A 12,503-nucleotide genomic window follows, 5' to 3' on the forward strand; every position below is an offset into this window, starting at 1 on the left:
ACACGAGCTTGAGTTTTCATCAGTTTAATGACGCCTTGCAAACAGGTTCTTTACGACTTTGTCCTGACTAGTTTCGTTCCTGGCTAGGAACTTTCTCAAAGGTGCGTCATTGCATAAGCCTCTGCCGGTCTTACCACAGTTCATTTTCCGCTATGCTTATATGCCTCCAGTGGCGATGTTTTATGGAATCACTTCCTTTGTGGGTAGCATTGTGGGAACCGTAGTCCATCTCGGCAGTATCTTTTGACTTGAATTGGTTTTAAAGATGCTGTTTTCTGTTGCCGCAATTGTTCGTCAAGTCTGGCAAGTTCCCCATTTTCAGCCGACTTTTCCGGTTGAAATGGATCCACGACCGAGGTCCAGTCCTCGGGGGCACCTAATCTCTATTCGTTTCCGATTCCAACAATATGGTTCCTGGTCGAGACTAATGGCGCTCTTGTGGCGGTGTGTTCTCTTCGGCTGAACCACGCCGATATTCTATTCCAACAACTTCTCCTTTTCACAAAGGAAAACATGAGTCACACACGAGCTTGAGTTTTCATCAGTTTAATGACGCCTTGCAAACAGGTTCTTTACGACTTTGTCCTGACTAGTTTCGTTCCTGGCTAGGAACTTTCTCAAAGGTGCGTCGTTGCATAAGCCTCTGCTGGTCTTACCACAGTTCATTTTCCGCTATGCTTATATGCCTCCAGTGGCGATGTTTTATGGAATCACTTCCTTTGTGGGTAGCATTGTGGGAACCGTAGTCCATCTCGGCAGTATCTTTTGACTTGAATTGGTTTTAAAGATGCTGTTTTCTGTTGCCGCAATTGTTCGTCAAGTCTGGCAAGTTCCCCATTTTCAGCCGACTTTTCCGGTTGAAATGGATCCACGACCGAGGTCCAGTCCTCGGGGGCACCTAATCTCTATTCGTTTCCGATTCCAACAATATGGTTCCTATATATATATATATATATATATATATATATATGCGTTTCAAATTCCGCTCTAAAACGCCGACTGCGGCCCCAAGGGAGGTGGCACCAATGCCGGTCGAGCAAACCGGTAAATTACGTTGCAAAGTTCCAAACTGATAGTGCTCTCAGTCCGCGAAATCACACACAAAATCTCTGCTGCTCCAAGGGTGTTTATTAAACTAACAACATGTTTCGGCTGCGGACAGCCTTGATCACGTTAGTTTGTCGACAGTTTCCATAGTTAATAAAGTGTCGGTGAAATAAACATAGAAACAGGACTTGTAATCACATTTTCTCTGCACAAGGTTAAACGGAGAAACAATGCCTTAATTCAAATAATAAAGTTTCGCATTGAATTGTGTAAGCCACATCAAGTTACATAAACAATGTTCTATTCAAAAAACAAATAAAAATTGAAGTAGAATTTTAGAATTTTTAAGGACATTAGTATCTATGTCTCAAACAAAATTCTATTCACAATCATTCCAAGTGCAAATGATATAAGAAACCTTGCGGTCTTACCGGCGACAACAGTGAACAAATGAGTATAAAGTGCCGCCATGTTTGTAGTTTTACAGACGGCACAGTACTACTGGAAACTCCACATAGATAACTCGCCTCAGTTATAGGACAGGGTGGAGGTTCACAGGTGCAAAAATATGCGTGAAAACAATTGCACAATTCAGGTCAAATGTGCCTAATCCTGGATACCAAATCATCAGTGTACCACGGTGTGCTCGTGTAAATAAACAAAGTGACATGCAGACAAAATAATGAATGTCTGCACACGTGAAAGTACATACGGTTTGTGGACAAATACAAGAGCTTTTCCTATGGATGATGTTAATATAAATGAAACAACAGAAGAGTGACAGTGAGAAAAGGATGAGGTAATTCATAACATTATGAGAAAAACCTTACAATAGGTTCCAAACATTCAGACAGATACATGTGGCATGCACAAAGTGAAGAAAAAGAGCCCTCAGGCACCAACACGACAGTTGGTTGCCATTTGTCTTCATTGGGTTCTGTATTCTTTCAGAAAAAAGTGGGTAGGTGAATTAAAAGAAGTGTGGGTTACTCATTGAAAACATTACTTTATTGGGAGTAACTCTAACTCCATTAAAACCAGTGAAAGAGTCGGGCAGATCGGTGATTATGCGAATTCGAACCACCCTGTCCTATAAATAAGAAAAATAAGAGGTCGACATGTTTCTGCTATCGGGAGCACAATTTGGCTCAGCATTCATCAGGACCGATGCAATTACGACATATGTGTAAAGCACGCTAAGGCTCTACTATCATATGTAGTAAAGAAAATGTTTTTAAAGAAAGGAATACGACCTTCTTTGTATCCCGAAGCACTGGAGTTTTCTAGCGCTTCATCCCCTTTGTATAAGGAAAAGTGTCTGTGAAAACACAATAAAACAAAACATACCAAAAAACGTATGAAATAAAAACATTCAAGTATTGATTTTTGTGCAATATTAAATTATGTTAGAAGTGCAAAACATCCACATTTAATTCGTAATGCGTTGATTACGCAATCTTTTCTTTCTGAGGATCATATCCATTATTCAGCAACCAGAAAATGTACACAAAATTTTCGTGATACAAAATGTTGCTAAAAGAGTGACTATTTTCACCCCTGAATTCTTTTTTAGATTATTTTGTGTATATCTCACCAGAGTGAAAGAAAAATATTTTCTTAAACCCTATTTATTGAGCATACTAAATTCCAAAATTTAGAGGAAATAGCGCTATTCAAAAAACTTTCTTAAATATCATTGTTACCATCTGTCCTTTGTTAAAACAATACGACGACCTGAGTTGCCGCAACTCTTAAAAAACACCTTAGGTCTGACCAAATAACCAGAGAGGACACGAACACACTAGAACTGATACTCACACAATTGTCTTGTGAGACGTGTGCCATGAGCTCGCCGCAGGGGAAGTCTTCACGCCGAGTATTCTCTAAAATTAGAAAACCGGGGGAAACAGTTTATTAAGGAGTCCGGTTAAAGACAGAGTACAGGCACGACAAAGATAGCGAACTGTCTCACCCCGAGCCGTCAGGATGATGGCCCGAGGGGTCAGCGCACAACCATCCCGCCGCACCTCTCACCGCTTACCAGAATCCCGGAGGCTCGCCGCCTTTCAACCTACAGGTTACCACATCCGCGGCCCGGAAACATTAGGACCGCAGTCGCAAGACGTTTTAAGTATTTGCTGGCGCATGTGAATGACACGTCTGAGTTTCCGATCACGTGTCATGCATTCGCGGCAATTCTTAAAGGGGCCAAGTTCACAAACATGAAAGGCAACACACATTCGGTCAAATCAGCCAATATCACTTAGATACCTTATAATACAAGTCAAAGGTCGCCTATTATCCTAGGAAAGGCGAGAATTATCAACAAATATTTTCACTAGTATTTCTGTAAATCATAATTACAAATTCACTGTCACCTAACCCATAAAACTCATCTAAAAGTCCTAAACCGAACAGAACAAAGGAGAGATATAGTCAGGAAAAAAGGGGGGTAATAATTATAACCTAGTTCATAATTACATGACTTAGTAAGTGACTGGTATCAGCGCTTCATTATCGACCCCCATGGTATGGCATCATTTAAGCCAATGACGTGGGTCGACAGACGATACACCCACCTCTGTTCCTTTTCAAATAAACCTTTCTCATCGGTGTGGCTAAGTTGTTCAATAACCGTCCACCTGAGATCATTGGGGCAATGTCCATTTTCTAAGCAGTGTGCTGTAAGTTTTGTTGTACTTTTGCGGCACCTCACGTTACTGCGGTGCTCGCAGATACGCACTTTTACTTTTCTCGTGGTCATCCCCACATAACGGAGACCACAGGGACAAGTCACAAGATAAATGACATTGCACGAATTACAGTTCGTGTGTCCTCTTAGTTGCCAGACTTTACCAGCTTCCAGAGTCAAAGTTTTCGTCGGTGTTGTAAGATGGCACACGCTACATCCACCACATGGGTAATGCCCGGTAACTGGGGGCAGACCCCATGTGGTGAGAACGCCGCCATCCTGGATGGTATCAGCTTGCCTTGGTCGAGTGTGGACCAATGCATCCTTTAGACTCTTCTCTCGTTTATAAGAGAACAGCGGTTTTTGCCAGTTGCGACCATTACTGGTCAAGAATCGCCAATGCTTGCCCACACTTCGACTTACTGCATTAGAGATATTACTGTAGGTTGTGACACATGTAAGGGGTGTCTCTGCATCGTTGTTCCTTATGCAGTCCTCTAAAAGAGCCTCACGCTTCTGGTTCTTAGCTCTCCTGTGGCTCTTTTTCAAGATACCTACTGGGTAACCTCTTGTAAGCAATTTGCTCGTCAGGTCCTCCGCTTGTGACCTAAAATCAGTCAGATTGCTACAATTCCTACGAATCCGTAGGAATTGACCAAAAGGTAAATTCTCACGCAGTGGGCGTGGATGAAAACTCGTAAAGTGAAGTAAGTTGTTTTTACTTGTGGGTTTATAATAAGTCTTTGTTACTAGATGGTGTTCTTCCCTGGAAATTGTCACATCTAAAAAGACAATGGAACTTGGATGGTAATGGTGGGTGAATTTTAAATGGGGGTCACAAGTATTAACCCAGTCAAAAAAGGCCAGAAGACTGTCCTCCGAACCTTGCCAGATTAAAAGCACATCATCAATGTACCTCTGCCACAGGATTACATTGAGAGTGTAAGGGTTGGTTTCAGCCAGAATGTGTGTCCTTTCAAAACTGTGAACGTATAGCCCCGAAATACTTGGGGCAAAAGTACTGCCCATAGATGTGCCCGTCTTCTGTAAATACAGATTATCCTCATACTGAAAAAAATGCGTTTTAAAGCAAGGGTGGCACAATCAATAACAAAAGACTTGGAAGTGGTGTAATCCCATGGTGTATTTTCTAAGACATCAGCCAAGACTTTAAGAGTAGCATCCTGGGGGATACAAGTGTATAAACTTTCTATGTCTAAAGAGACAAGAAAAGAAGGTTCGTCCGGCATCTGGATATCACGAAGTAGGGACAACAGACTTTTTGTGTCCTTGATATAAGTGCTGGTCGATTGAACAAGAGGTTTAAAGAAAAAATCACAATATTTTGAAAGAGGCTCCAAAAGGGAGCCTATTCCTGACACAATTGGTCTGCCAGGTGGAGGGAGACGCTGTTTGTGAGTTTTCGGTAGGGTATAAAAGTAAGGGATTTTCCCCTCTGATTTGGTAAGGAAATCTGCTTCTTGTCTACTGATATACCCATCTCGTTCTGCAGTCATGACCAGCTCAATTATTTCGTCTTTCAGAAAAGGTGAAGGGTCTTGTTGGAGAACCTTGTAGCTTTTAGTGTCCATCAAAAGGCGTTTGCATTCCAGATCATAGGCGGTGGCATCCTGAATAACAATGCCACCCCCCTTTTCCGCACTTTTAATGACTATCTCCCTATTCTTTTGCAATTTATTGATGGCTTGATATTCATTAGCCGTCAAATTCTTGAAGGGAGAAGGTTCCACCACAGATTCCACATCCCTAAACACTGCCTGTTCAAAAGCTATAATATCAGCAGGCACTAGATGTGTTGGGGGAGTGAAAGTAGATTTAATTCTGAAATCTGTATCACTTTGTACATTCTGTCTGTCACATGGATTCTGGTGTTCAAAAAAGGATTTTAGTCTCAGTTTTCTGAAAAAGTCATTCAGTTCACACTGTAATTTAAAACGATCAAGTCGTGGTGAAGGTATGAACCCAAGACCCTTCTCCAGAACTGAGGTTTCGTCTGAGCTCAAAGAATAACTAGAAAGGTTGGTAATCAGGGTTTTGCACAGCTGGGACCCGCCCTCTGCTCCTGGGTCTTGCTCCGAGTGTTCTCCCCTACGGAGTCTGTCGGTCCCCAATGCACTCTGTTCCCTCCTCTCATTCTGCCCCTGCCTCTGCGGCCAAACTCTAAAAAAGGCTGTGGATACATATTTTGTTGGAACTGTTGAGGAGGTGGGGCAAAATGTGGGTTCCAGCTGATATTAGGTGGGTAAGGTGGATAATTATATGGGGCCATAGGGAAGGCTGTATTCCTTTCTTTAAAAACATTTTCTTTACTACATATGATAGTAGAGTCTTAGCGTGCTTTACACATATCTCGTAATTGCATCGGTCCTGATGAATGCTGAGCCAAATTGTGCTCCCGATAGCAGAAACATGTCGACCTCTTATTTTTCTTATTTATAGGACAGGGTGGTTCAAATTCGCATAATCACCGATCTGCCCGACTCTTTCACTGGTTTTAATGGAGTTAGAGTTACTCCCAATAAAGTAATGTTTTCAATGAGTAACCCACACTTCTTTTAATTCACCTACTCACTTTTTTCTGAAAGAATACAGAACCCAATGAAGACAAATGGCAACCAACTGTCGTGTTGGTGCCTGAGGGCTCTTTTTCTTCACTTTGTGCATGCCACATGTATCTGTCTGAATGTTTGGAACCTATTGTAAGGTTTTTCTCATAATGTTATGAATTACCTCATCCTTTTCTCACTGTCACACTTCTGTTGATTCATTTGTAGATTCCTTTGGGGGTATAAGAGTGGCCTTTGAGCCCTTTCTCTCTTGTTGTTTATATACGTTTGGCAGCGCGCAGCTGCGAGAGTATTTTTGCTATTTCAAATTGTTACCACTTGTCCTTACTTCACCTTTGACCATGGAAGACTCAGGTCTATCCTTTTCTAGAGAGGAAGCAGATGCAATATTAAATGATCCCTCTTTGTTCGCGGACCCTCTAGTAGCACAAGCAATTTCTCAGACATTCGACTGGGATAAATTAGGCGAACAAAAAAGGAGTCGTATTAGGGCCATTTTACATGGCACCATGATGAAGGAGTACCTTGTAAATAAAATGGCTCCTAAGGGTCTCCTTGTGACTAACGCCCCAAGAATATTTTTGGATGACAGTGTGTTCAGGAAAGAGTGGGCTCAGATAGCCTGGCATTGCACACACGACTGGGCCATTCTGATTATAAAAACTGCAATGCGTCTGTCAGAAGTACTTCTAGTAGAGATACAGGCTACTGAAACCCATATCAAAACTACGATTACTGGTTTTAAGAAAAAACTAGAAGAATTTAATAAAGAACTCAATGAATATAAAGATAACCTTGCTCAAACAAAGGTTGCAAATTTCCAGAAGGACCTTAAAAAATGGTCTTATGATAACACCTACCCTTACGCCTGTGCAGAATATACTCCACCAAACCAGACCAATTATAATTCTGATGGGTCTGATGATTCAAACTCCAGTGGTTCTAGCAGAGGGAATCGAGGAAATAAAAAACGTGGAAGGGGACGAGGGAGGGGAGCTGCTAATTATACCCCACAATGGTTTCCATACCAACAACATGAGGCCTTCCCTATGGCCCCATATAATTATCCACCTTACCCACCTAATATCAGCTGGAACCCACATTTTGCCCCACCTCCTCAACAGTTCCAACAAAATATGTATCCACAGCCTTTTTTAGAGTTTGGCCGCAGAGGCAGGGGCAGAATGAGAGGAGGGAACAGAGTGCATTGGGGACCGACAGACTCCGTAGGGGAGAACACTCGGAGCAAGACCCAGGAGCAGAGGGCGGGTCCCAGCAGTGCAAAACCCTGATTACCAACCTTTCTAGTTATTCTTTGAGCTCAGACGAAACCTCAGTTCTGGAGAAGGGTCTTGGGTTCATACCTTCACCACGACTTGATCGTTTTAAATTACAGTGTGAACTGAATTACTTTTTCAGAAAACTGAGACTAAAATCCTTTTTTGAACACCAGAATCCATGTGACAGACAGAATGTACAAAGTGATACAGATTTCAGAATTAAATCTACTTTCACTCCCCCAACACATCTAGTGCCTGCTGATATTATAGCTTTTGAACAGGCAGTGTTTAGGGATGTGGAATCTGTGGTGGAACCTTCTCCCTTCAAGAATTTGACGGCTAATGAATATCAAGCCATCAATAAATTGCAAAAGAATAGGGAGATAGTCATTAAAAGTGCGGATAAGGGGGGTGGCATTGTTATTCAGGATGCCACCGCCTATGATCTGGAATGCAAACGCCTTTTGATGGACACTAAAAGCTACAAGGTTCTCCAACAAGACCCTTCACCTTTTCTGAAAGACGAAATAATTGAGCTGGTCATGACTGCAGAACGAGATGGGTATATCAGTAGACAAGAAGCAGATTTCCGTACCAAATCAGAGGGGAAAATCCCTTACTTTTATACCCTACCGAAAACTCACAAACAGCGTCTCCCTCCACCTGGCAGACCAATTGTGTCAGGAATAGGCTCCCTTTTGGAGCCTCTTTCAAAATATTGTGATTTTTTCGTTAAACCTCTTGTTCAATCGACCAGCACTTATATCAAGGACACAAAAAGTCTGTTGTCCCTACTTCGTGATATCCAGATGCCGGACGAACCTTCTTTTCTTGTCTCTTTAGACATAGAAAGTTTATACACTTGTATCCCTCAGGATGCTACTCTTAAAGTCTTGGCTGATGTCTTAGAAAATACACCATGGGATTACACCACTTCCAAGTCTTTTGTTATTGATTGTGCCACCCTTGCTTTAAAACGCAATTTTTTTCAGTATGAGGATAATCTGTATTTACAGAAGACGGGCACATCTATGGGCAGTACTTTTGCCCCAAGTATTGCGGGGCTATACGTTCACAGTTTTGAAAGGACACACATTCTGGCTGAAACCAACCCTTACACTCTCAATGTAATCCTGTGGCAGAGGTACATTGATGATGTGCTTTTAATCTGGCAAGGTTCGGAGGACAGTCTTCTGGCCTTTTTTGACTGGTTTAATACTTGTGACCCCCATTTAAAATTCACCCACCATTACCATCCAAGTTCCATTGTCTTTTTAGATGTGACAATTTCCAGGGAAGAACACCATCTAGTAACAAAGACTTATTATAAACCCACAAGTAAAAACAACTTACTTCACTTTACGAGTTTTCATCCACGCCCACTGCGTGAGAATTTACCTTTTGGTCAATTCCTACGGATTCGTAGGAATTGTAGCAATCTGACTGATTTTAGGTCACAAGCGGAGGACCTGAGGAGCAAATTGCTTACAAGAGGTTACCCAGTAGGTATCTTGAAAAAGAGCCACAGGAGAGCTAAGAACCAGAAGCGTGAGGCTCTTTTAGAGGACTGCATAAGGAACAACGATGCAGAGACACCCCTTACATGTGTCACAACCTACAGTAATATCTCTAATGCAGTAAGTCGAAGTGTGGGCAAGCATTGGCGAATCTTGACCAGTAATGGTCGCAACTGGCAAAAACCGCTGTTCTCTTATAAACGAGAGAAGAGTCTAAAGGATGCATTTGTCCACACTCGACCAAGGCAAGCTGATACCATCCAGGATGGCGGCGTTCTCACCACATGGGGTCTGCCCCCAGTTACCGGGCATTACCCATGTGGTGGATGTAGCGTGTGCCATCTTACAACACCGACGAAAACTTTGACTCTGGAAGCTGGTAAAGTCTGGCAACTAAGAGGACACACAAACTGTAATTCGTGCAATGTCATTTATCTTGTGACTTGTCCCTGTGGTCTCCGTTATGTGGGGATGACCACGAGAAAAGTAAAAGTGCGTATCTGCGAGCACCGCAGTAACGTGAGGTGCCGCAAAAGTACAACAAAACTTACAGCACACTGCTTAGAAAATGGACATTACCCCAATGATCTCAGGTGGACGGTTATTGAACAACTTAGCCACACCGATGAGAAAGGTTTATTTGAAAAGGAACAGAGGTGGGTGTATCGTCTGTCGACCCACGTCATTGGCTTAAATGATGCCATACCATGGGGGTCGATAATGAAGCGCTGATACCAGTCACTTACCAAGTCATGTAATTATGAACTAGGTTATAATTATTACCCCCCTTTTTTCCTGACTATATCTCTCCTTTGTTCAGTTCGGTTTAGGACTTTTAGATGAGTTTTATGGGCTAGGTGACAGTGAATTTGTAATTATGATTTACAGAAATACTAGTGAAAATATTTGTTAATAATTCTCGCCTTTCCTAGGATAATAGGCGACCTTTGACTTGTATTATAAGGTATCTAAGTGATATTGGTTGATTTGACCGAATGTGTGTTGCCTTTCATGTTTGTGAACGTGGCCCCTTTAAGAATTGCCGCGAATGCATGACACGTGATCGGAAACTCAGACGTGTCATTCACATGCGCCAGCAAATACTTAAAACGTCTTGCGACTGCGGTCCTAATGTTTCCGGGCCGCGGATGTGGTAACCTGTAGGTTGAAAGGCGGAGAGCCGCCGGGATTCTGGTAAGCGGGGAGAGGTGCGGCGGGATGGTTGTGCGCTGACCCCTCGGGCCATCATCCTGACGGCTCGGGGTGAGACAGTTCGCTATCTTTGTCGTGCCTGTACTCTGTCTTTAACCGGACTCCTTAATAGACTGTTTCCCCCGGTTTTCTAATTTTAGAGAATACTCGGCGTGAAGACTTCCCCTGCCGCGAGCTCATGGCACACGTCTCACAAGACAATTGTGTGAGTATCAGTGCTAGTGTGTTCGTGTCCTCTCTGGTTATTTGGTCAGACCTAAGGTGTTTTTTAAGAGTTGCGGCAACTCAGGTTGTCGTATTGTTTTAACAAAGGACAGATGGTAACAATGATATTTAAGAAAGTTTTTTGAATAGCGCTATTTCCTCTAAATTTTGGAATTTAGTATGCTCAATAAATAGGGTTTAAGAAAATATTTTTCTTTCACTATGGTGAGATATACACAAAATAATCTAAAAAAAGGAATTCAGGGGTGAAAATAGGCACTCTTTTAGCAACATTTTGTATCACGAAAATTTTGTGTACATTTTCTGGTTGCTGAATAATGGATATGATCCTCAGAAAGAAAAGATTGCGTAATCAACGCATTACGAATTAAATGTGGATGTTTTGCACTTCTAACATAATTTAATATTGCACAAAAATCAATACTTGAATGTTTTTATTTCATACGTTTTTTGGTATGTTTTGTTTTATTGTGTTTTCACAGACACTTTTCCTTATACAAAGGGGATGAAGCGCTAGAAAACTCCAGTGCTTCGGGATACAAATAAGGTCGTATTCCTTTCTTTAAAAACATTTTCTTTACTACATATGATAGTAGAGCCTTAGCGTGCTTTACACATATGTCGTAATTGCATCGGTCCTGATGAATGCTGAGCCAAATTGTGCTCCCGATAGCAGAAACATGTCGACCTCTTATTTTTCTTATTTATAGGACAGGGTGGTTCAAATTCGCATAATCACCGATCTGCCCGACTCTTTCACTGGTTTTAATGGAGTTAGAGTTACTCCCAATAAAGTAATGTTTTCAATGAGTAACCCACACTTCTTTTAATTCACCTACTCACTTTTTTCTGAAAGAATACAGAACCCAATGAAGACAAATGACAACCAACAGTCGTGTTGGTGCCTGAGGGCTCTTTTTCTTCACTTTGTGCATGCCACATGTATCTGTCTGAATGTTTGGAACCTATTGTAAGGTTTTTCTCATAATGTTATGAATTACCTCATCCTTTTCTCACTGTCACTCTTCTGTTGATTCATTTGTAGATTCCTTTGGGGGTATAAGAGTGGCCTTTGAGCCCTTTCTCTCTTGTTGTTTATATATGATGTTAATATAAACCATCAAATTAAAAGGAAAAAGAGTCAAAATCAATCAATGAACTCTATGATGATCACAAGCACACCGTGGTACACTGATTATTTGGTATCCAGGATTAGGCACATTTGACCTGAATTGTGCAATTGTTTTCACGCATATTTTTGCACTTTATACTCATTTGTTCACTGTTGTCGCCGGTAAGACCGCAAGGTTTCATATATCATTTGCACTTGGAATGAATACGAATAGAATTTTGTTTGAGACATAGATACTAATGTCCTTAAAAATTCTAAAATTCTACTTCAATTTTTATTTGTTTTTTGAATAGAACATTGTTTATGTAACTTGATGTGGCTTACACAATTCAATGCGAAACTTTATTATTTGAATTAAGGCATTGTTTCTCAGTTTAACCTTGTGCAGAGAAAATGTGATTACAAGTCCTGTTTCTATGTTTATTTCACCAACACTTTATTAACTATGGAAACTGTCGACAAACTAACGTGATCAAGGCTGTCCGCAGCCGAAACATGTTGTTAGTTTAATAAACACCCTTGGAGCAGCAGAGATTTTGTGTGTGATTTCGCGGACTGAAAGCACTATCAGTTTGGAACTTTGCAATATATATATATATATATATATATATATATATATATATATATATATATATATATATATATATATATTCACTGAAAAAACCATAGGTTTCAGGCCTTATATAGTTGGGAATTAGCATTTAAATAAACCATTGAAATTGCTCCTATATAGTTAGTTGTACTAACTATATTTCGCGCACCCGCAATCCACTGCTGATGATGTCACATATTACATCATTCATGACATGG

General features: G+C 41.2%; 1 protein-coding gene across 1 annotated transcript in view; it reads right to left on the reverse strand.

The window, feature by feature from the left end:
- Positions 1-12,503, reverse strand: part of LOC144828023 (uncharacterized) — a 1,462,897-nt gene that overhangs the window by 1,372,523 nt on the left and 77,871 nt on the right. The gene's annotated exons all lie outside the window — the stretch shown is intronic.

Source organism: Lissotriton helveticus, chromosome 4_1 (assembly GCF_964261635.1).
Source record: "Lissotriton helveticus chromosome 4_1, aLisHel1.1, whole genome shotgun sequence".
NCBI classification, from domain to species: domain Eukaryota; kingdom Metazoa; phylum Chordata; class Amphibia; order Caudata; family Salamandridae; genus Lissotriton; species Lissotriton helveticus.